Below are 22,769 nucleotides of genomic sequence, written 5' to 3'. Positions count from 1 at the left end.
TACAGTGTTTTGTGTTATATTAAGAGTACATGTGTTTTCGTGCTTGAGTTATTTGTTTTCTCTAAATTTAAAGAAAATTAATTAGTTATTTTCAATAAAACATAAAAATTAAAAGACATCAATGATAAACAAATCTAACGAAAGTTATCCTTTATGACTTCGTAAACATTAATGGTGTTATTAGTTAATAAGCTTATGAGAGCGAACAGTTATTGTATTTAAAGAAAAGTCATGGAATCTATAATGGTCCCCAAAAAATAAGTCTGAAAAATGGATATAAATTTCAAGAATATTTTATTGTGCAAATTACATTTCACGAAAACGTGTCGAAGTTTCATTCAACGGTACTGAATTACATCATTTTCCACGATGTTTTTACCACAGAAAATCTGACAATAATCAGTATTTCCTTTTAATTACGCCGTCAACACATATTTCATAGTTTATATCATACATCCTATTTCCGCAACAGTACTTTCCTGGTATTCTCGGGTATACAGCAAACTTTTATTCTTCTTAGGTAAAATTTTTTTCCACATTTGCGAACTAGAAAGAAAAGAAAAGAAAAGATATAGTATATATATATATATATATATATATATATATATATATATATATATATATATGTATATATATATGTAGAAAGGGATATAATATTGTTGAATATTTAAAACAGTACTGTAGGTGAAATTTTTCATGTACAAAAAGCAAAGAAGTAGATTAGATATTCAATGATTAGTAAATAAACAAATAATAAATATAATAATAATATACAGGAGAAAATGAATGCGCCGAAGCTCCCTATGCCCATCTTAGAAGGGCGAAATGGTTTACGGGAATTAAGGGCGAAATGGTTTACGGGAATTAAGGGCGAAATGGTTTACGGGGATTAGAAAGGTCGAATAAAAAAGAAAATTCCGATGACTATTAATCTGTGTTAGTTAATAGAATTTCTTGTGTGCAGGGCGTTTACTCAATAGTGTTTGCCTCGCATGCAAGCGATTTGGGTTTCAAATCCCGGGGTCGGATATGTCTGACCGATGAGCCCAAATAAAGGCGAAACTCGGGTCTTGGACTTCGGGTTCGTTGGCTGTCATGGCTCTTGTGATCTGCGACGTTGTTTAACAACATTTTTAAATTTTAAATTCAGACTGACATTAGAGCTTGCGGACGTCAAAATCACGTGACATGACTCAGCGGGTTTTAAATACAAGTTGACCCAAAATACACGGCCCCGTGTATACTTTATGTAGAAGAGTTGGCGCCCGTATTTTGGGGGGCAGTTATAAATCGATTTAAAAATATGTAATGTTTAACATTAAAATATCACTTTTGGGGGCCCCCTGCAGAAAATCGATCGGTTGACGCATTTCTGATGGTCCTTTTGGGCTAATTTTTCTATATTTGTCGTCCGGAGGGTGGGGCTTTAATATGAGACCAAGTTTGTGAATTTTTGTTCCGTCAGTCAAAGGTTTTTAGCAGCCACACAAACATACATACATACATTTTCGCTTTTATATATATATGGATTAGTCCCTTGTCTTATATTCCCGAATTCGTATGTGCTTTCTCTAATGTGTCGTCTAGTAATTTATCTAACACTATAAAATAGAATTGGGATTTTGTTTTAACTGGTCAGTTAACACTGAGTTAAATTATTTTCATCTAGATTATTTGAACTTAATCAGTTGTTTCAAACATGGGGCTATTAGGACGAACGGGTGTTTACCGGGATTGTAACATCAACATTACGTGACCTATTATCTCATAACACTGTGTAATCTTTTTCCAATGCTTTGCGTTTAATACTATTCATTTTTAGGTTGCGGTCCAATATGTTTCTCGGCTTCGAATGGATTAATTCCGGTGAAGTTACAGTGATACGTTTTGATAATCACTTCTCGTTTATTTCGTTTATTTAACATCATAAAATTATATAATGAATTTCCAGAAAGTACTTTTAATATTTTGCCCCAAAATCATGTTGATTATTTCTATTCCATTAATCCCTGTAGAATGAAGGCTTATTTGTTTTCAGGAATGTCTGTCGCGAGTGCATAACCTACGATATTAGTGTAAAAGGATCTATAACTACAAATTTTGTTTTGTTTATCAACTTAGTAATTTCTGTATCAATATAAACCCGTTAAAACTTAGACTAAAAATAGTAAAATAGAAAAATTATACAAGTGTAGAATGAAGAGTTGAAATAGAATTTTTGTCTCGTGTAAAACTATGAGCCCGTGTTCAATAATGTTGTGTTATTTTATAAGGATGGAATGTAAATTCTACCGTATATGTGGAATATGGTTTTTTAAAATAAATACGATAATATTCATAATAAATTAAAAATGCTAAAGTATTTAATGGAAAAATAAAACAAAACTATTACATTATTTAACACGAGCTTATAAACTGGAACCTCTTAATGCAAGAATCATGCGAAACTTTATATAAAATGTTTAGATTCACCCTGCAGATAATATTTTCATCCGAGTGTGAATATATAACTATGAAACTTCATTCCTCAGAAATGTTGGTAAATCATACTACAATAGATTTAAAAAAAACTTATAAAAGTCTTCATCTATTACTCAATATTTCTCCAACCATTCGATGTTGGTAAAGTCTTAATTGGGTCAGTATATAATTTGTTTTTAATTACGTATAACAATGTGTTGTTTTTAGTGATTTAAATCGATCGGTCATAGTTTATGGGTTTGACTTTCCGTTCGAAATAAGGTGCCCCTGTATATTAAATTCTACGCACTTTACATAAAATATATTCATATCCGCTGACAAACTTGAACCTGTTTATGCAAGTATAATGCGGAACAGCTATGACACAACTTGATAAAAAAAATTATATTTACCCTGCAGATAATATTCTCATCCGAATGTGAAAATAGCATTATGAAATTGTAACCCCGAAAAATGCCGATAAATCTTACTACAATAGTTAAAAATTACAAAAAAAAAATTAAGTTTGCAACTTTTGCTCCACATTTCTCCAATCGATTTATATTTGCAAAGTCTTAATTGGGTCAATATATGATTTGTGTCGATTATCCTATAGCAATAAACGTTGTCTTTAATGATTTTAATCATAGTTTATAGATTTGACTTTCGACTCAAATTAAGGCACGCCTGTATTTTAAATCCTACACACTTTACATAAAATATATTCACATCCGTATTACGTCGTTTGTTAACTTTTACGACAAAGTAAAAACATAATAAAGGAGGCAACATCGGTACCAGAAACGTTTAAACGAGAAAAAGAAGACAATTATGTGTGTTTATCTTTCCTTGTATTTTGAACAACATGTATGTTTATTGCTTATTAGATAACGTTTACTGACAATTTTTATTTGTATGATAAAATAATCTCGCATTTTCCTTTGAAAAAACAGCAATAATAAAAAAAGAACACTTTATGAACACACCTTCGTCACTCTACACCAACACTAATTTATAATACAGGTTTCAGGAAAATACTTTAGCATTTTTTATTTATTATGAATATTATCGTATTTATTTTTAAAAAATCCATATTCCACATATACGGTAGAATTTACATTCCATCCTTATAAAATAACACAGCATTATTGAACACGGGCCCATAATTTATATGATACAAAAATGCTATACCAACTCTTCATTCTTCACTTGTATAATTTTTTCTATTTTACTATTAATGGAATAAGTATTTAAATAAAAAATGAAAAGATTTGTATACATCTACTAAAATGCATTTCTTTTTTATCTATATTCTACATATAATTTCATTTTAAAAAGCACGGATTTTCTTTATTATTATCAGTGACGATTGAAATGTCAAACCCCAGAAGGCATAAACCTGATTGTTATTACACACATTTACGTGTTGTGCAACGAACAGATCAGCTGAGTTATAGTTATCTAGTTCTGATTACAAGGGCTAATAACTAGGGAAACAAAGAAGATTTGCTGAATAATTCTAAGAAGAAAGTGTTACTGTGATCAGAATAATATACACTTATGGATGTAATACAGCATTCATTTTGAATGTCTCTCTAAGTTGCACTGTGTGTAGTATGAGGATTTCAAAGTTTAAAAGGTTCACACAGAAAAAGGCGTTACTTACATGTGCTGAGACATTGCAAAATTTTCAGCCAAAATTACAGTAGTAAGTATCGATTCTCATTTAAACAAATCCATAATCCATGGTCTTTTAAACTTTTTATTTGAATAAAAACAACAGATCTAATGAATAAGGATTAATTACACTTTACAACAAGTGTAATGTTATTTAAAAGTTGATTTTCTCAGATAATCCTGTAACGAAAACGTGCAAGGAAAAATTCAAGATGGCGCCCGACTCTCTCTTTAACACGGTAAGATATCCTCAACACGGCACAAGAAGCAACAGCCACACGATTCCCCAGCCAACTCAATCGTCACTGCCCACATCTTCCCCCCCACCCGCTTTTATCGTCGTTCTAGGCCGGCTAAATTTGCATATTCCGAGAATTCGTGTGACTTTGCGAGACATCATACTGTACAAAAGACGGCGGCCGCCATCTTGGTCTTTCTTTTCTATTTTTGGTCGGTAACGCTGAGCTGGTCTCGAGGTAAGTCTTTTTCCCCTCATCCATCTCTCCCACGTACCCACACAACACGCAAACACGCGGGCGCTTATCTCCTGGATGCACGTTACACTCCCCCCTGATCTGATGATCACATAGAGAGCACTGGGGGGGGCTTTTAGTGCGTGTGCTTCTGCGAAGAGGTACATTCACTGTTTCAGATTCGGGCTCTGGATCTGGTTCCGCCTCATCAGATGAAGTATCGCTATCAGTCTCTGGAAGGGGCTCACTGAATCCGTGCATCGGCAGCTCATCGCTAGATGCTTCATTGCCTTCTTCTGTAGTTGTGTGACGCACCTCGGTAGCTGGGCGAAGATCTCGCACATGTCGTGGGGTTCCATCGACCAAAACAGACTGCTGGCTAATCACTCCAGATATTTGTCCTACTTAAACTTGTCGGTGCACCGATTTCCTGGAAGCCGCACCCACACTGGATCTCCCACTTCATATATGTTATATGTTCCCTTGTCGGTTGGCTGCGTAGTGTTGATTCCCTTCACTCCGACTCGGTACGTGTAAATAGCATTCGCAGGTGCGGTTGAAGGGGACGTCCCGTCCTTTGGCGTAATGTTGTACCAATATGTTGCTTCCGCAATAGTACATCGCTTCCTGGCAGCAATTCTCTTGATGCTGCGATGGCTTCTTTCAGCAATGCCATTTCCTGACGGCACATGCGCACATCGCAACCGTAGTCGGACGCCCCACTCATCTAACAACTGCCGAACTTGCTGGCTACAAAACGCTGTATCATTGTCAGTCAGGAGCTCTTCCGGCGAACCTCGCTCAAGAAAAATGGATGATAGGTGGCGAACAACATTTGCTGAATCCTGTCTGGTCATCTGCCGCCACACCGCAAATCTCGTAGGCCCGCAATCAATGAGAGTTAGAAAGGGCTTGCCACTGTAATGGGTAATATCCATGGCCAGCCGCTGCCACACACCCTCAACTTCCAAGCGACCCTTCTGCCATTGCACTGGTGCAGGATCAATAGACTGGCAAGCCTCACAATTTCTGACGATCTGTCTGACATCCATCTTGGTCACTGCTGGGTATGCACGCCTCACAAAATAAAGGGTCCTCTTGATACCCGGATGTCCGCTCTGTGCATTACTTTTTTTGTATTTGACATGGGTCGATTGCAACTGCAAAAGATCGAGCAGTAATCTCCATTCCCATCTTCGCGGCTTCATACCATTTGTGAGGTACACGGTTCAGTTGGTCAGAACGATTACAATGTGATGGCACCAGAGTGACGCTCAGTAGTAGCCCATACTCAGATACCAGGTTTTTTAGCGTGTCTAGCCTTCTCCGTATTAACATTTCGCTTGCTGCCTTGGTACGGATTCGTGTCCGTCCTGGAAGTGTGTCAGACACCCAGTGGTAGACACAGAGAGAATCTGTGTACAAGGTCAACTTCTTAGACTACCACTGCAGGGCCAGATTTACCCCCTTTACAACAGCGTCCAGCTCTGCCAGGTTGATATGCTGAGAATCTGTTACGGGCCGCAGCCAACACGCATCCTCGAACACGTTTCCTCCTTGCTCCAACGATACTCCCAATGTCAAAGAACTGGCATCAACCCACACACCTACCTTGTCTCCGTTAACACACCACCGCCCACAGGCAGGGTCCTTCTTGTTCACTCTCTCCAGTGTCTCTTTAATCATCAGAGTTAGTAGGACATCATCGGATATGTCATCCCAACCCGTGGTTGTTAAATTTGCTCTGCGTTTAATCACACCAACAGCTGCGCGGAGCCAGCCACAGACCGGTAAGTGACCAACAAGTTTTCCACGCCAAGATAAAACGGTCCGCCTTGTAACGAGGTTGGGGATGCTTGGAATTTCACTGCCACGCCTCCATTGTAAGGTGCCATCTTCTTCATAAACATCCAATCCCAATACACGTGCTCCTTCCCTTAAACGTTCGGGATTCTTGCATTCCAGACCAAACTGAGCCAACTTTTCTTTGACACACGACGCAAACATTCATCTTCATTGACGTATACGTCATCGATGTAAGCTGACGTTGAGTCCCTCATGGGCTTTTCTTGGGACAATACTGTGTTGACAATCGTCTTCATGATCTGTGGTGCCACATTTAGGCCAAAGCCAAGGCGTGTAAGGTAGTACCTCTGCCCCTGGAACCAAACTGTCTGGAACGGCCACAACGTCTCATCAACTCGCACCTGTAAATAGGCTTTTCGCAAATCCAATATCGAGACATTAGTGCCTTTCTGACGCCATTCCCTCAACTTACTGGCGCATACGTCAGCATCGGCAGTGTAGGCTTCAATATGCTTGTTAAGCTCCCTATAGTCCAGCACGGGCCGTACTTTCGACTTGTTATGCTGGACTACTGCCATCAAGGGTACTAGACCCTTGGGAGGCCCAAGCTTGTCCTCAGGGTAGGGGATTAACCAGCCATTTTGGATCCACGCCTTTAGTTCCCTTTCGTATTCTGCTCGGGCCTCACTGGGTATAGGGTACTCTGCAACCCCATTCTTGAGTTTAGTCGGTGCCATTCCCTCGGTCCACTTCCAAGATGCAATCCAGGCCCTCTTGCGCGAGTCGTAATCCACTGTAAAATCCGGCCGATCGATATGGAGCGCTGCACACACTGGGGCCTCTAAGAATCGCACCTTTCCATCCCGATGAATTGCGACTCCCCCCAGCGCCTTGATGGCATCGTATCCGAGCAACAGGTCAAACCCCAGGAGATTTCCTTGGGTCACGAGCACATTGATCTTAGTGGCTGCACCGGTGTCCGTGTAGATCTTGACAGTTCCAGCTCCACAGCATGTCTGTGTCTCGCCTCCTATCGTGGTGACTTTGATCTTCCTCTTTGTCCAACTTGGACACAGCCTGGTGCTCACTATAGTATGCGAATAGCCTGAGTCGAGAAGTGCTGAGCAGGGTATCCTGTTTACGTAGACGGTCATTACTGGTTGCGACTTGTTCAAATTTTGCTCGGGGAGCAGGGCGGCGCTGACGTCCTCTCCCCTGATACGTTTCCCGCACAGTTTTGGGCTAGACCCCAAACCGCCACACTTAAAACAGCGCACACGCCCCCTGTTGTTGCAATTCCTAGCAAAATGTCCGCGTCGGCCGCAGCGAAAACATTTCCCATTGCTTGCAGGGTTCTGATTCGGAATCTCCCGAGCGCCAATCTGGCCTCTCTGTGTCGCCATCACAACTGGTTCCCCCAGGTCCTCCTCATCTTTGATGATGGCTCGAGCACGTTACATCAAGTGTTCCATGGTCGTTGTTGAAACGCTGGTTGAGGCTCTCAGTAGCTGCTTCACCCGAGTGGGAAGGCCCGCCACAAACGCGTACGCGAGCGTCCGCTCCGACACCCCTCCACCGAACAGAACTGCGAGTTTCTTTAACTCAGCGAAGAAAACGTCCACGCGTTCCTCCGGTAGAAGTTTTCGGGAAGCAAATTTTTCATAGGCCGTACAAGTATCCATGGCGAATGCATTGTACAGCGCAGCTTTAATTGCGGTGACATCTCCCTTTTCGGCAGCACTGAGTTGCTGATATACACTCAAGGCACCCCCAGCCAATCTCAGGGGAATCACAGTGTGTACCCTTTTCACCTCACAAAGGTCGCACATCAGCTCGACCCTTTCAACCCAGTCGACGATGGACGTGGACCCGTCAAACTCGGGTGTGAGCTTTAAGTCAAATTTCGACTCGGTCATAGTCCTAGAGGCTAAATGGCCGGAATAGCTTGTAACGAAAAAGTGTAAGGAAAAATTCAAGATGGCGCCCGACTCTCTCTTTAACACGGTAAGATATCCTCAACACGGCACAAGAAGCAACAGCCACACGATTCCCCAGCCAACTCAATCGTCACTGCCCACTTCTTTCCCCCCACCCGCTTTTATCGTCGTTCTAGGCCGGCTATATTTGCATATTCCGAGAATTCGTGTGACTTTGCGAGACATCATACTGTACAAAAGACGGCGGCCGCCATCTTGGTTTTTCTTTTCTATTTTTGGTCGGTAACGCTGAGCTGGTCTCGAGGTAAGTCTTTTTCCCCTCATCCATCTCTCCCACGTACCCACACAACACGCAAACACGCGGGCGCTTATCTCCTGGATGCACGTTACAAATCCTGTATATAATATTTTGATTGCAGAAATTCCCCTCTGGATCATATTACCGTAAGATTGCAACATCAGATGCAACATACAAATTTATTATCTACTAAACTATTATACACCATCTTCTGTGACTTTAGAACGTCGTTTTAGACATATTTATTCGTTATGATATAATACTACATTTTATCTTAGGAGATACTTCATCACGATCACCAATCTCTTTAGAGGAAGTAGTTCGTATATTTCCCTCTATATTTACAGTCCTCATACCGCCTCCAGTCAACACCGGTAAGATATATACATATTATAAATATGTTTACAAGGAACTCCTCTTTACTATTATCTTTCAGTTTCCTGCTCCAAGTATAATAATAATGAGTCCCTCCGGAAATTCTCGTTGGTTAAGCTACGCATATTCTCATATAACGGAATTCTATTCCTCTATATATAAACAAACAATTCTTACAATTCAGAAAAAACGGTGCTGCTAATAAACATTATTTGGCAGGGCGATGGTCATGAAACATTAAACATAACATCTATTCTTATAACTATTGCAACAAAGACAAATAATATTTCCGGTTTATAAACACTTGACAGACCAGCTTTTACGAAGGAAAAAAACGCGCAACTTATACTTCTATTCTTATGTTCACTCAACCATGCGTTCGTAAATACAATACACACTTTCCGTGTTTACATGATTTCTATCACGATCGTCGCTGATTCAAAAGTAAACGTTCCGGCTACCTAAGCTACTGAATTCTCCCGCTGTATATAATCTCTTTTTCTCGTACTCTCTCTCTCTCTCTTGTTCATCTGTTTCTCTCTCTGTCTGTCTGTTTCTGTCTCTCTCTCTTTATATATATATATGTGTGTGTGTGTACATAGACCACTACTACCAGGTCTCCTTCTCCAACATCAGTGGTCTATGTTCCAACCTTCCAGAGGTTGAAACCCAATTACAGGAGACGAAACCGGACATATTCTTTCTAAGCGACACTGGAATAGGCCGACCACTTCCCTAGATGAGTTCATAATTAACGGATACTCTAACGTAACAGCTAAATCACCCCCCTCAGATCGCCATGGGCATAGATTATGTGCCTACATTAAAGATGGCTTCCCGTCTGGCAGGGATATCTCTAGAGAAGTTCCTAATTTACCCTATATGTGCTTCTGGATTGCACTTGCTTACACCATTGCATTTATATCTGCCCTATATCGGCCCCATAACAGCGGAGTTACTATCTTTAAGAGTATATCTGAGAAAATAGACCACATCCTGTCTGCACATCCCTCGGCTAACATCCACATATGTGGTGACTTCAACGTCCATAACGTGGAATAGCTGACCCACTCAAATAAAACAGACGATGAGGGGAGATTTTGTCATGATTTAACCATTGCTTATGAGCTCACTCAGATTGTTCGCGAACCCACCCGTGTGCCCGATACTACCGGTCAATATACACGCCTCCTAGAGCTTTTTCTTTCAAATTCCCCTGAGCTATGTTCATGTTCCGTTCATTCTCCTCTAGGATCATCCGACCACTCCGTCGTATCAGTTAAGATAAAAATAAAATGTAATAAGTCCCCAGACGTACCCCTCCACCGTACTGATTACCGATACTCTATGGCTGACTGGGATAGCTTCCGTACATCTGATATACCTCTGCATTCCATTTTTAAAAAGGAGGTGTCCTCTATAGTATCAGATCTGACCGAATGGTTAATTTTAGGCATAAACCAATCCATACCATCTAAAAAATTCCAACAAAAACCCAACAACCAGCTATGGTTCTCCCCTGAATGTGCTGCTGCCATCGCGCACAAAAATCACTTTTTCCATAACTCCCAACGTAATAGATGCACTGAGACTAAAGCTGCTTTCAGGAACGCCAGCAACCACTGTAAAAGAGTAATAAAAAATGCAAGAGAGCTATATGCCCAGTCTGTTAAATCCAAAGTAGCTGATCAGCAGCTTCGTTCCCTCCAGTTTTGGCAAATAACAAATAGGATCCTAAACAGAAATGTGCGTTCTATCTCAACCATTATCAATGCACCAGAGGTCATCTCGTCAGCATCCGACACGGTCAAACTAATTACAAAGAAGTTTGCAGCTAATTCTACCCTATGCGACGAAGGCCATCAACTCCCCATATTTCCTCCTATAACACAGAACAAGCTAGGTAACATATAAATATCTGTGCATGAGGTCGCCAAGCTAATCAAGAACCTTGATTCTAGTAAAGCCACTGGCCCTGACGGCATCCCAATTATAGTGTTAAAAAAGCTTCAACCAGAACTTGCTCCCATACTTCCGAAACTGTTTAAGCGTTGCCTTAAGGAGAAGTGCTTTCCGACTCCCTGGAAACCCTCATCAGTATGGCCTGTATTTAAGAATTTAAGAATCTCCCTCTCAGTACAGACCAATAAGTCTCCTGTGTGTTATGAGTAGTTGCTGGAATCCATATTAAATAGAGAAATAGTAAACACCTCAGCAGAATGAACCTTCTTAGTGACACACAATATGGTTTCCGTTCTGCAAGATCTCCCGGAGATGTGATAACGGTTATATCTCACAGGATTAGCGCATCTCTTGACAAAGGCTTCCTTTCTAGGGCAATTGCTCTTGATATATCAAAGGCCTTCAATAAGGCATGGCATAAGGGCCTACTTCAAAAGATTTCCAGATACGGTATAACTGGAAATGTTTTCTCAATCATTAAATCATTTCTCTCCGATAGGCTCATAAGAGTAGTGGTCGATGGACAAAAATCAGAGGCCTGCAGCATTAATGCTGGAGTCCCTCAAGGGTCAATCCTGGGCCCAACTCTCTTCCTGATCTACATCAATGATCTTCCAAAACACATACATAAATCTTTCGTTGACGTCTATGCTGATGACACGGCCATCTACGGCAACACATCAAAGGCTGTAAATGACAACGTTCTCTCTGATTCTCTTTCCTCTGATCGCGAGCGCGTGGTTCAGTGGGGAAAGACGTGGCTGGTTACCTTTAATGCATCCAAAACCAAACTCCTATCTTGACATCATCAAGTCTCTGACCCCCATCTTGCATCAATTGAAATGGATGGCTCTCGTCTAAGAGAAGCCCCATGTTTTTACAAGCTTCTGGGTTTGTCCTTTAGTCCTGATCTGAAATGGAACACATACATCAAGGCTGTTGCTAAGGTCGCTGGAAAGATGGTGGGATCCTTCTACCGCTCCAGATATCTCACTACTGATGCAGTTCTCTATCTATATAAAAGCCAAGTACGTCCAAGGATGGAATACTGCTGCTATATCTGGACTGGAGCTTCTAAAAACAGCCAATCTTGCCTTGACAGAGTACAAAATAGAGTTCGTGGCTTAGTGGGGGATGCCCTTTTTCTACCCTGCAACCTCTCTCCCACAGAAGAGACGTTGCGAGCCTGTCTTTGTTTTATCGTTATTTCCATGGCATGTGCTCGTCTGAACTCCAATCTCTGCTCCCCCTCGCCAATCTTTCACGAAAAACACCTGCCTAGCTGGATCCACTTTGAAAAAATTTCCCCACTCTTTATCTTTGCCTAAATCAAAACGAAGATTCCATGAACAAATATTCTTTCTTAGAACCGCACGCCTGTGGAACTCTGCTCCGTCTGCCTTCTTCCCACCTGACTACAACCTGGATGTCTTCAAGTCCAACGTTAACAAATTCCTAATGAACCGCCCCCTTAAGTAAGCACTTCGTTAAATCTCCACACTACCGTACTGTACTTGCAATAACCCTTATTCCTGAGTGGCTTCCGGGCCTTGTTAAGTGGTGACCACCGTATATATATATATATATATATATATATATATATAAATAATTTTTATTTTTAATTCAATTTTTTTATGTTTTATTTATTTATCTATTGTCTATTTATTATTTATTTTCTATTTACTTATTAATTTATTTATTTATTGTCAATTTAGTGTCTTCTAACAAGTCTTGCAGATTTTTTTTTTAAGTGATGACCTGTACATTTTAGTTGACCTATATTATTTTGCCCTATATATTTTTTCGCGCCTGCAACATTTCCTGTCTGGGTCATTTTGACTTTTGTTTCTCTATTTTATATTTAACTCTATCACCATTTAATTTTTCCTTTTTTTCTCTCCTCGTTTTCTTTTCTGATCTTTCTTATTTATATTTATGTCTCGACAGTAGAGTAAAAAGCATATCTTATTTTTCTTTTATTAATATTATTGGAATTTTTTCCCTTTTCCCGTTGTACACATTTTTGTTAATTATTCCATGGATTTCTGCCTTTGGATTATTTTGGACCATCTTCCAATTAAGGGATTTCCTTGGATTTTACTTGTAAAAATGGAAATTCAATTTACTTTTTTGAAGATCTATATTTGGTTTTTACCGTCACTGGATTATTTATCTTCCACCAGACTATCCATTCACGTGTAATCACCTTTTTCTTCACCATATTTCCTCTGCTTCACTTTCTTGTTATCAAGTAAGATCTTTGACTTACTTGTTGTTTCATCGAATACTTTTGCATGCAAAATCCCATCCCGCATTTTGCTAATTCGTACCCTCTGATGAGAAGGAAAGTACTTCTTCGAAACTCCGCGGATTAAGGACTACCCACTTATCTAGTATTTCCTTTTCACTTTAATTATGTTTTTATCTCATTTCAAAATGTTTTTAACATGTTTTATTAACTGTTGGCTCGTATATATATATATATATATATATATATATATATATATATCTTTCAAAACGTTAAACTAGTTTTATCAAAACGTTAAACTAGTTTTATAGTGAACTTAATCAGTTGTTTCAAACATTGGACTATTAGGACGAACGGGTGTTTACCGGGATTCTAACATCAACATTACGTGACCTATTATCTCATAACACTGTGTAATCTTTTTCCAATACTTTGCGCTTTATACTATTCATTTTTAGGTTGCGATCCAATTCTTTTTTCGGCTTTGAATGGATTAATTCAGGTGAAGTTACAGTGATACGTTTTGATAATCACTTCTTGTAAATTCTCCAGCTCTTTATAATCTCTTTCTCTTTTGCTCTCGCTCTCTTTATCTCTCTCTCTCTCTCTCTATATATATATATATATATATATATGTATATATATATTCTCTCGCTGTATATAATCTTACTTTTATTCATCTCTTTCTTTGTCTGTCTATCTGTTTGTCTGTCTGTCTGTCTCTGTCTCTCTCTTTATATATGTGTGTGTACACATATACATATATATATATATATATATCTTATCTATCAAATATCTACATTTTTCAAACGTTAAACTAGTTTTATAATTAACTAGATTTTATGTTTACTTTTTTGTAACACACTTGAAATAAAAAAAAATTATAACCATACGTTAACTTTCCATCCGTTAATTTTTTAGCTTTTTATCGCGAATCTTTGCAAATAACTAATTTATTGACATTCATATTTGATATATTATGTTTTTTATTTGCATAACTTTTATCATATAAAAAAATGTATTGTTTTTCATCCACTAATGTTTTATTGTATATTTTAGCATATAATTAATTTCTTTATCTTTCTCTCTACTTATGTCATATATTCTGTAACGTAATCCCCCGTTGAGGAGCGTTAGAACTACGCTGAGGTAGCTCTGTATTCCCGGATGATGCCAGATAACCCAATGATTTAAGATAGAGAAGATAATGGATATATTTGTTTTTTTTTAGGGTGGAAGACCTGATATATTTTGTTATTTGGGAAACACTCAACAAAAGGAAATGCGAGGATATTAGACGAACATATTGTACTAGCTGAGAAATGTTGATGACCTCGAGGTTATGTGATTTTTAGTCTCGTATGGGGTCTCAGATCGTTGGGGCTTGGCGTGATTTGATTGGCTAGGGAGACTTCCACCCAACCCACATTGGGTCGATGCGCTCTAAAATTAAACAGATTGCTTGTTTAATTCGGGGAGAACATGTCGTATAAAACCGCCGTCCCCTGGAGAGAGACCCGCTCCACCTACCTCATCCATCCGTCTGTCGCTGTCTGTGAAGAGAGTTGAGACTTTGAAAAGAACTTACAACATCTGAATGAGAATTGTAAAACATTTTGTACATTATTTTGCGAGAATTAAGCTTCTGTAGATAGACTACAATTGTTGTTTTTCTTTCTTCCTGCCTGCCGCTTCGATATTCGCTTTCAGCATACCAGATTCATGTAACAACCTCCAAGGAGTTTAGACGACACGTGCCGAGAATCCAGAGAAATAAGAGTCCTTAACCATCTTCTCGAGGAGGCGTTACAATTGATTTGTTATTTTATAATCGTATTTCTTTACAATTGTTTAGATATTTTCCATAGAATTCCGTTATATGAGAAAATGCATAACTTAGTCGATGAGAATTTCCGGAATTATTATATTTGGAGCAGAAAACGGAAAGTAATAGTGTGCCTTGTAAACATGTTTATATGTATATATCTTACCGGTGTTGACTGGAGGTGGTATTAGGACTGTAGATATAGAGGGAAATATACGAACTACTTCCTCTAAAGAGATTTGTGATCGTGATGATGTTTCTCCTAAGATGAAATCTAGTATTTTATCATAACGAATAAATGTGTCTGAAACGACGTTCTAAAGTCACAGAAAATGGCATTTAATAGTTTAATACATAATAAATATTTACATTGCCTTTTGAGTGTTTTTCACAATGCTGATTAAGAAAATCGCATTCAAATTTTGTGCAGAGAAGAACTTATAGAGATATAAAGACATGTATTATGCACTGTAATTCACTGACTTCCAGGTTTGTACACACGCGCGATAAACAAAACTACTTCTCTACTACAGACTATGCCATCCCCAAATTTTCTCCTTTTTTTTAGCATTTGCGAGTTTTTTTTTCTGATTACAACGATTATCACGGTTACATTAGGGGGAATTACCCTTCCTCACAAAAAGGAAATATCCATTCCAAACACTGTCCTTTAAATAAGGATGTAAGAGGTGTCTATTATGAAAAAACTCAAGGAGTTCAGTGAAAAAGTCGTAATTCTTTAGTTTTAAACGTTACAATCACTACATGAAACTGGAATTTAATTTACTACGATATGTGGAAGATCTGAAAAAAGATGAAGACTTTAACAGCAAACAAAAATAGTTCTGCTACTACTGATTTTGATCATTCTAAACATTCCCTAAAACAAGAAAAAAAAGATTCCCTTCTGTTCAATTATTATTCTGATTGACCAGTTTTCGTGCTTTTATTAACTCATACTGATTTACACATTTCCTTCATTGCTTTTGTACATCTAAAAAGAACCTGCATGTTATCGACCAAAACCATCTCTACTCGCTAGTGAAAGTCGGATTATTTAATTTCTTCCATGGCCGATAGTGTTCACATTTGTTCAGGGACGTCAGTAACAACAAACACCACCACCACCACCACCACCACCACCAAAAACAACAACAACAACCGTAGTTTACTTTTTTGCTGTGGGGAGACTTCCACCGACTAACGCCGGTTTACGTGTCCTTCTAGTAATAAAATGAAGCTCGTATTTTTTATCTGATTTGCAGAATTGTTATTCTTCAGAATATTGGACAGTATTCAGGATTGGAATTACTCATGCAAAGAGGGATATCAACTCTGAATATTGTAAACAGTGACGAATTAACTGCAAAGATCTGGCACGTTGACTTTTAAAATGCATTACATCAATATTTTGAATAATGATTAAGAAAGGAAAACAGACTTCTTTTATTTTGAATAAAAACAATCCAATCAAACTTATAAATTGTAGCAGAGAATATTGATTTATCATTTCACTAGCAAAGATACTCGCGCCCCGCGCGGGATTTTGCTCTAAACTCGGGCACCTGCTTCGTGGGCATTCTTGTAAGAGCAACTAATGCTTAATATGTTCAAAATTTTGGAACTACCTCTTGAAGTGACTGAAATCCAATCATGAAAGCAAGTAGATTATCTCAAAGTTGACACCGTCCTCACAAGTGTGCAGTTTGCGGCAAGAGTTTCAGTCAGTCTTCCAATCTCAATAAACATATGCAGGTACGTCGATAAGTGCATGTGAATTGTTTATGTTGAACAGGAAATGTTAAAGATAAATACTAGCTATTTGCTGGACCCTCGGGTACTCGCCTCGCGGGCACCCTTGTAGCTAGATGTTGTAAAGGCAATTATTTCTTCAGGTGTTTAAAATATTTTTAACTACCTCCTTAAATGACTGAAATCCAACTATAGACTTTACAGCAAATAGATTATACTAAACTTGACACTGATATTGTTAGACATAAAAATTGAAACAACTACAAAGAAACACAATGGTTAAAATTTGTTTAATATCACAAACACATTTTATCAATAATGACTAACGAATTAAAACGAATTTCTTTTATTTTGAACTAGCGGGGGTACCCGGCGTTGCCCGAGTGTTTGTTTCCGGGACGGGGGTGAGTTTTAAAAATGTTATGGTAGGTAAGTAGGAAGGATCAAACCCGGAGTCATGAGTAAAAGTAGGAAAAAAAAGTGAAAAAAAAAAAAAAAACATCTGCAACGTTAACAGTTCGGCCACCAAGAAAAGTCCATTCCAGTTGTTTAGGAAAAAAAAAAAAAAAAAAAAAAAACGACTACGGTAGGTCGGCGCGAACGTGAAAATATAATGTGAATTGTCCAGCACGCTAACCACTACGCCACAGAGCACTGCAGCTTAGTTTAGTGATTTTAAATAACTTCACATGAAAGAACTACGAAGCCAAACCGGTGTTCTCTTCTCAACTGTTCCTTGTGAACGATCCCCAAACAGTGTTAAGTGGTGGCAGGGGGAGAAGGAATTTATTAGAGAGAAAATATTTTACCACTTCCATTGATCTTAACCGATTCTGGCCGTGACTTCTCAGCAGAAAAAGTAAAGAAATCTAAGATTATCGAGAAATTTGAGAAATAATAAGCCTATAACACACCGCAGATATTGTTCTGCCGTTTGTGCATATTATATTTGCATGAAATAACTTGATTTTTAATCCTATTAATGTCAAAATCATACGGGGAAAAATGAGTTCATTTTATTTATAATGAAGAAATAAAGAAGAAGATAGAAGATGAAGAAGATAGAATAGAAGAAAAGATAGAAGAAGAAGAATAGAAGATAGATAGATAGAAGAAGAAGAAGAAGAAGAAGAAGAAGATAGATAGAATAGAATAGAAGATAGAAGAAGAAGATAGAAGAGAAAGAGAAGAAGAGATAAAAACAATCCAATCAAACTTATAAATTATAGCAGAGAACGTTGCTTTATTATTTCATTTTTCATAGATTACAATCGTAGCATATCTGATATTTTTTTTATTCTGGAAAAAAAAATTTTTTTTTCAATTTTCACCCCAAACAAGGCACAGTGCCACTTTGAAGCAGGGGGTTACTATCAGGGACTTAATTAGCGGGGTCATTATGAAGGGAGATGAGTAGAAAGATGTTTGTTAACATTACACTTGAACTTCTGCATATCATTGCAGTTGGGAAAGCAGAATCCCGGAAGGGAGTTCCAAAGACTCGCAGTTCTGGGGAAGAAACTATTGGAGTAAAAGGCTTTCTTGCACCTAAGGATCTCTACTGTAAAGGGATGAGACTTAGTAGCTTGTCGGGTTTGTCGGGGGTAGTTACGTCGGGGAGGTACAAGTGTTTGCAGTTCGTCAGAGCATTCACCATTAAAGTATTTGTAGAACAGGCAGAGGGATGCAACATCTCGTCGATGGGACAGAGGCTGAAGCCTAGATGACAGTTCAGGACCTATCAGGTTGGCGACTCTCTTTTGAACCCTGTCCAGGAGCGAGAGACAAGCAGCAGATGCACCAGCCCAGATGTGACAACAGTACTCCATACATGGGCGAATGGTTGTCTTATAGAGGTATAGGATACTGTCAGGCGTAAGTAGTTTTCTAGCACGGTAGAGGGAGCCAACCTTCCCTGCAGCAGCCTTGGGAATGCTCTCAATGTATCTATTCCAGTTCATATTCCCTGTAAACGTTAGGCCGAGGAGTTTAAAAGAAGTACTTTCAGGCAATGTGTTCTTGGCCATCGCTATTGGTGGTAGAGAAGTTTCTTGTAGTTATTGAAGGAAACAAGCTTAGTCTTAGTAGCATTGAATGTGACCAACCATTTTTGTCCCCATTCCACTACGGATTGGAGGTCATCCTCTAGTGTTTCTGCCATTTCCTTGGATATGTGTTCATTTGTTTTCCCCTCATATCTGTTATAGAGAGTGGTGTCATCGGCAAATATACCCATCTCCGAAACAATTTTATCAGGGAGGTCATTTATGAATATCAGGAATAATAGAGGTCCAAGGATAGACCCCTGAGGTACTCCCGCATTTATGTCATATTGTTTGGATGTACGACCGTCGAGGACAACTTTGATTTTTCTATTACTTAAGAAGGATTTAATTACATTATGAATTCTTCCAGTGATTCCATATGATCTAATTTTCCTTAGAAGACCATCGTGCCATACCCTGTCAAAAGCCTTAGATATATCAAGGGTCAGCGCTCTACCCTCCCCTGTTTTATCCAATGAACGGTATATACGTTCAGACACTACAGTTAAGATATCTGCTGTTGAACGGGCTTGCCTGAATCCATATTGTTCGTCAGTTAGGAGTTTAGCAGCTGTTAGATGCTGGACTAGCGCTTGATTAACTAAGGACTCAAATATTTTGGCGAAAAGCGGGAGGAGGCTAATGGGGCGATAATTTAGTGGGTCAGTTCTTTCACCAGAATTCTTGAAGACTGGTACCACAAAGGCGGTTTTCCAGCAGTCGGGAAAACAAGATTCGTTAAGGCATTTATTGTAAAGTTTGGGCAGAACTGGAGCAACCTCAGCAGAACATTTTTTTAATAGCACAGCCGGGATGAGATCTGGTCCACATGCTTTTGAGGTGTCTAGGTTTTTTATAATAGCATGTACCTGAGAAGGGGTGATTTTCAAATCGTCTAGTGTGGCGTCTGTTCGCAGAGGAAAATCAGGGAAAATTATGTATTTATATCTTAGTGAAAGAACATTCAATGAAAATCTTCAAATGAAAAAAGAAATATTTCCCTAATATTTAATGAATAAAAATGTTCCTATGAAATAAACTGTCTTTTAATTATGAATATTTCGGAAGACTGTCATAATTTTAAGTATTAAAACACCTGACAATATTTTGTATTAACTAAAAGTAACATTTTTATAAATCTCCTATAAAAACTAATACATAGAAACAGACAAAATAAAAAAGGTTTTATTCGAATGTAAGCCAAATATATCAAATAACTCTTTGGAAATGGAAAATATATCTATTTTCCGAAAAAAGAAACTCATCAATTGAGTTTTATAAATATCAATTGTTTATAATATATATTTAATCAATAAAAATCAATTGTTTATAATATCTATTGAATTAATAAAAATATTATATTACATTGGACTAAGATAATATGCATAAGCAAAACTCGGCATAATGATTAAAATTTCTGTACATATCAATCATAACGCAAAACATGTATATTAAAGTATACAGAAACAATATTATTTATAAAAGGCATTAGAATAAAACTTGTGAAAATATATAAAGATTTTCTTTAATTTTCAGTATCATATAAAGTGAGGATTTTTAAATAAGTAAAAATATGTTTCATGCAAAATTTAATTTTGAATTTTATTCGATGAAAATTTGAACATTCCCAGTTGTTTTCTTAAAATAGAGTTTAAAAGTTCAATCATTTACATAGATCCGAATTAATGCCTCACTACTTTTACATAACTTACATGGAGTTTCGGTATTTAACTTCTTACTTGTCTATCACTATCTGTTTGTTTATCAGTTTATCTTCCTTTGTTAAAAGTATCAACATAGGGAAAATGAGGAGGTCCTATCTTCCGGAATTTAACAACATGGAACACCGAAAATATATTTGTCCTTTATTTCCTTCAAGAGTTTTTGCTGTTGCAAGTTGTACACTCTGGAATTTAAGTAATGCAAGTTTTTAAAGTTTCATTTTTGTATAAACTGGTTATGTTTCCAATGAACTTACGTGTATGTTATGAAGATATCCGGGTTGGCAATATTTTGAAACAGCCTTCCATAGACACAAAAATAACGCTTCCAAACTCCGATAAAACTGCAGTCTAAACTGACATTTCCGTCTGTCTACGTGAATGTATGATAACCGTTTTTTTATGTTAAGCATATTATGTTATCAGCTTAATCTTATTGTTTATAGTTAATTGTAAATATTTAATAGACATTAAACTAAATTCCAATGTTTTTCTGTTATTGTTTCAAATATGTTTTATAATATTGTTTTTGCTTAATAAAATAGTTTATATTTCAACAATAGCGTCCATGAGTTCGATCGTCTGTCGATTCACAATGACTACTAAAATCATAAAGTAATCTTATATAAAACAATTGGAGCTCCAATAAGAACAGAAAAACTTAAATAAGCGTATATGAAACATCAAGTTTAATACTACTATCCATCATAATCACTGAAAACACGTAACAAACTCAAAAACCTCAAGCATAATGTCGAAGTCGAGAGCACCAAATGAAAAGGTTAAAAAAAGGTTCTATAAAAGTCTTAAGTCTTATATACCAATCTACATTCTCTTTTGCTCATTTTCTTCTGTTTAATCCTTCGCGTATTATTTTAATTGTGTTATTTAAATCCTAATAAAATTGAATATCTTATAGAGCATATATAGGTTTTAATTTGACGGGTGTAGAATTAAATATAGATGTGTTGCGTAATTTTAAATTGTACTTTATTTGCAACGAATTCTACAATGATCTTTTTAATATGATACATCTTATCGCAAATATAAAGGATTGTTAATATGTGAAAATCGTTATCATTTTTTGTGTCATATTAGCTTTACTTGTTGACATTCACCTAGGATTTATTGAGCCGGATTCTTCCATAGAACAAACGGTATCCGGGAGGGATGCAGACCACGTACAACGGTCTGCAGCGGCCAAAATAGTTACGGGCGCTAAATCCTTGAACCAACAGTGAACATCGTAGATCTGTAGACTGGGTATAGGTACATATCGGCTTTGATAGTCTGTAATCATCTTTTCAGCTGGCCTCGTGGTTGTCTTCGTTAATCCTGGAGTGATATTAGATCCCAATGAACCTTTCTGTGTTGTACTGCGCAGCGTGACCAAACCAACGAATTATTATCTTTAAAAGCGCTGGGTTAAGATGGATGCTTCTGCATCGCATCCAGATTTACGTCTTGGAGACAACACAGTGCCAATGAACCTGCAGAATTCAGCAGAAGCAATATAAGTAAAACACTCCCAGCCTTTTGAGATCCGCAGCCATCATCGTTTAGGCCTTCCTACCGGAGAGAATGATCGTCCAAACAAGCGACTGATAAATCCTGACTTTCGTACCTACTGTGATCTCAGGACGGGATTTTTTTATTAGACTACGAAATTGTCTCGCCTATACATTTTACGTAAAATATTCCCCATTTCCGGCCATGTAAATTTTAGAGCAGTAAACTTTATTTTTACCACCAACCCTGAGTCCAAACGGTAAAGTAATTAATCATAATCAGTCGCTTTATGTTTTTGTATTAGCACTCGGGCTTATGGTTAGCAGTAGAAAGACACACATTTACTGTAGTCCATATATTTCTCTCTGTGACTTTCAGTTATTTTCTAAACTTCAGAAAAAAACAGTAGAGGCTCTGATTATGAAATTTATTGCAGGAACCTTGTATGTAGTACTTTAACGTTGAAATAATATAGTAAACTAGCAGGACCGGTTAACCGGCGTTGCCCGGTGGAAGCATGCATTCCCCCTCCTAAAACGTGTAAGTATAGCTGCTTGTGTTATTGCTTAACCCCCAGTTCCAAACCCTCAGCATCATCATGTTAAGAACAGCTTTTGGAATAGATACTCCCATCAGCCTCATGGTAAGAATGGCTTTCGGAATGGACACCCTCAACTTATC

The 22,769-nt window shown here is 37.8% G+C and overlaps 1 long non-coding RNA gene across 1 annotated transcript; it reads right to left on the bottom strand.

Moving 5' to 3' along the window:
• Nucleotides 1-277: 277 nt before the first annotated feature.
• On the bottom strand, nucleotides 278-3,220 carry LOC145283607 (uncharacterized). Its single transcript, XR_013868644.1, has 2 exons — nucleotides 2,874-3,220; nucleotides 278-546 (listed from the first exon to the last, which is right to left on the bottom strand). It is a non-coding gene; the product is annotated as an uncharacterized LOC145283607 (long non-coding RNA).
• Between the last annotated feature and the right edge of the window lie 19,549 nt (nucleotides 3,221-22,769).

This window comes from Euprymna scolopes, chromosome 1 (genome assembly GCF_053919585.1).
Source record: "Euprymna scolopes isolate OS-2025 chromosome 1, ASM5391958v1, whole genome shotgun sequence".
In the NCBI taxonomy this organism is placed as follows: Eukaryota; Metazoa; Mollusca; class Cephalopoda; order Sepiida; family Sepiolidae; genus Euprymna; species Euprymna scolopes.
The sequence above is the reverse complement of the archived record's forward strand: the minus strand, read 5'-3'. Positions and strand labels throughout refer to the sequence as shown.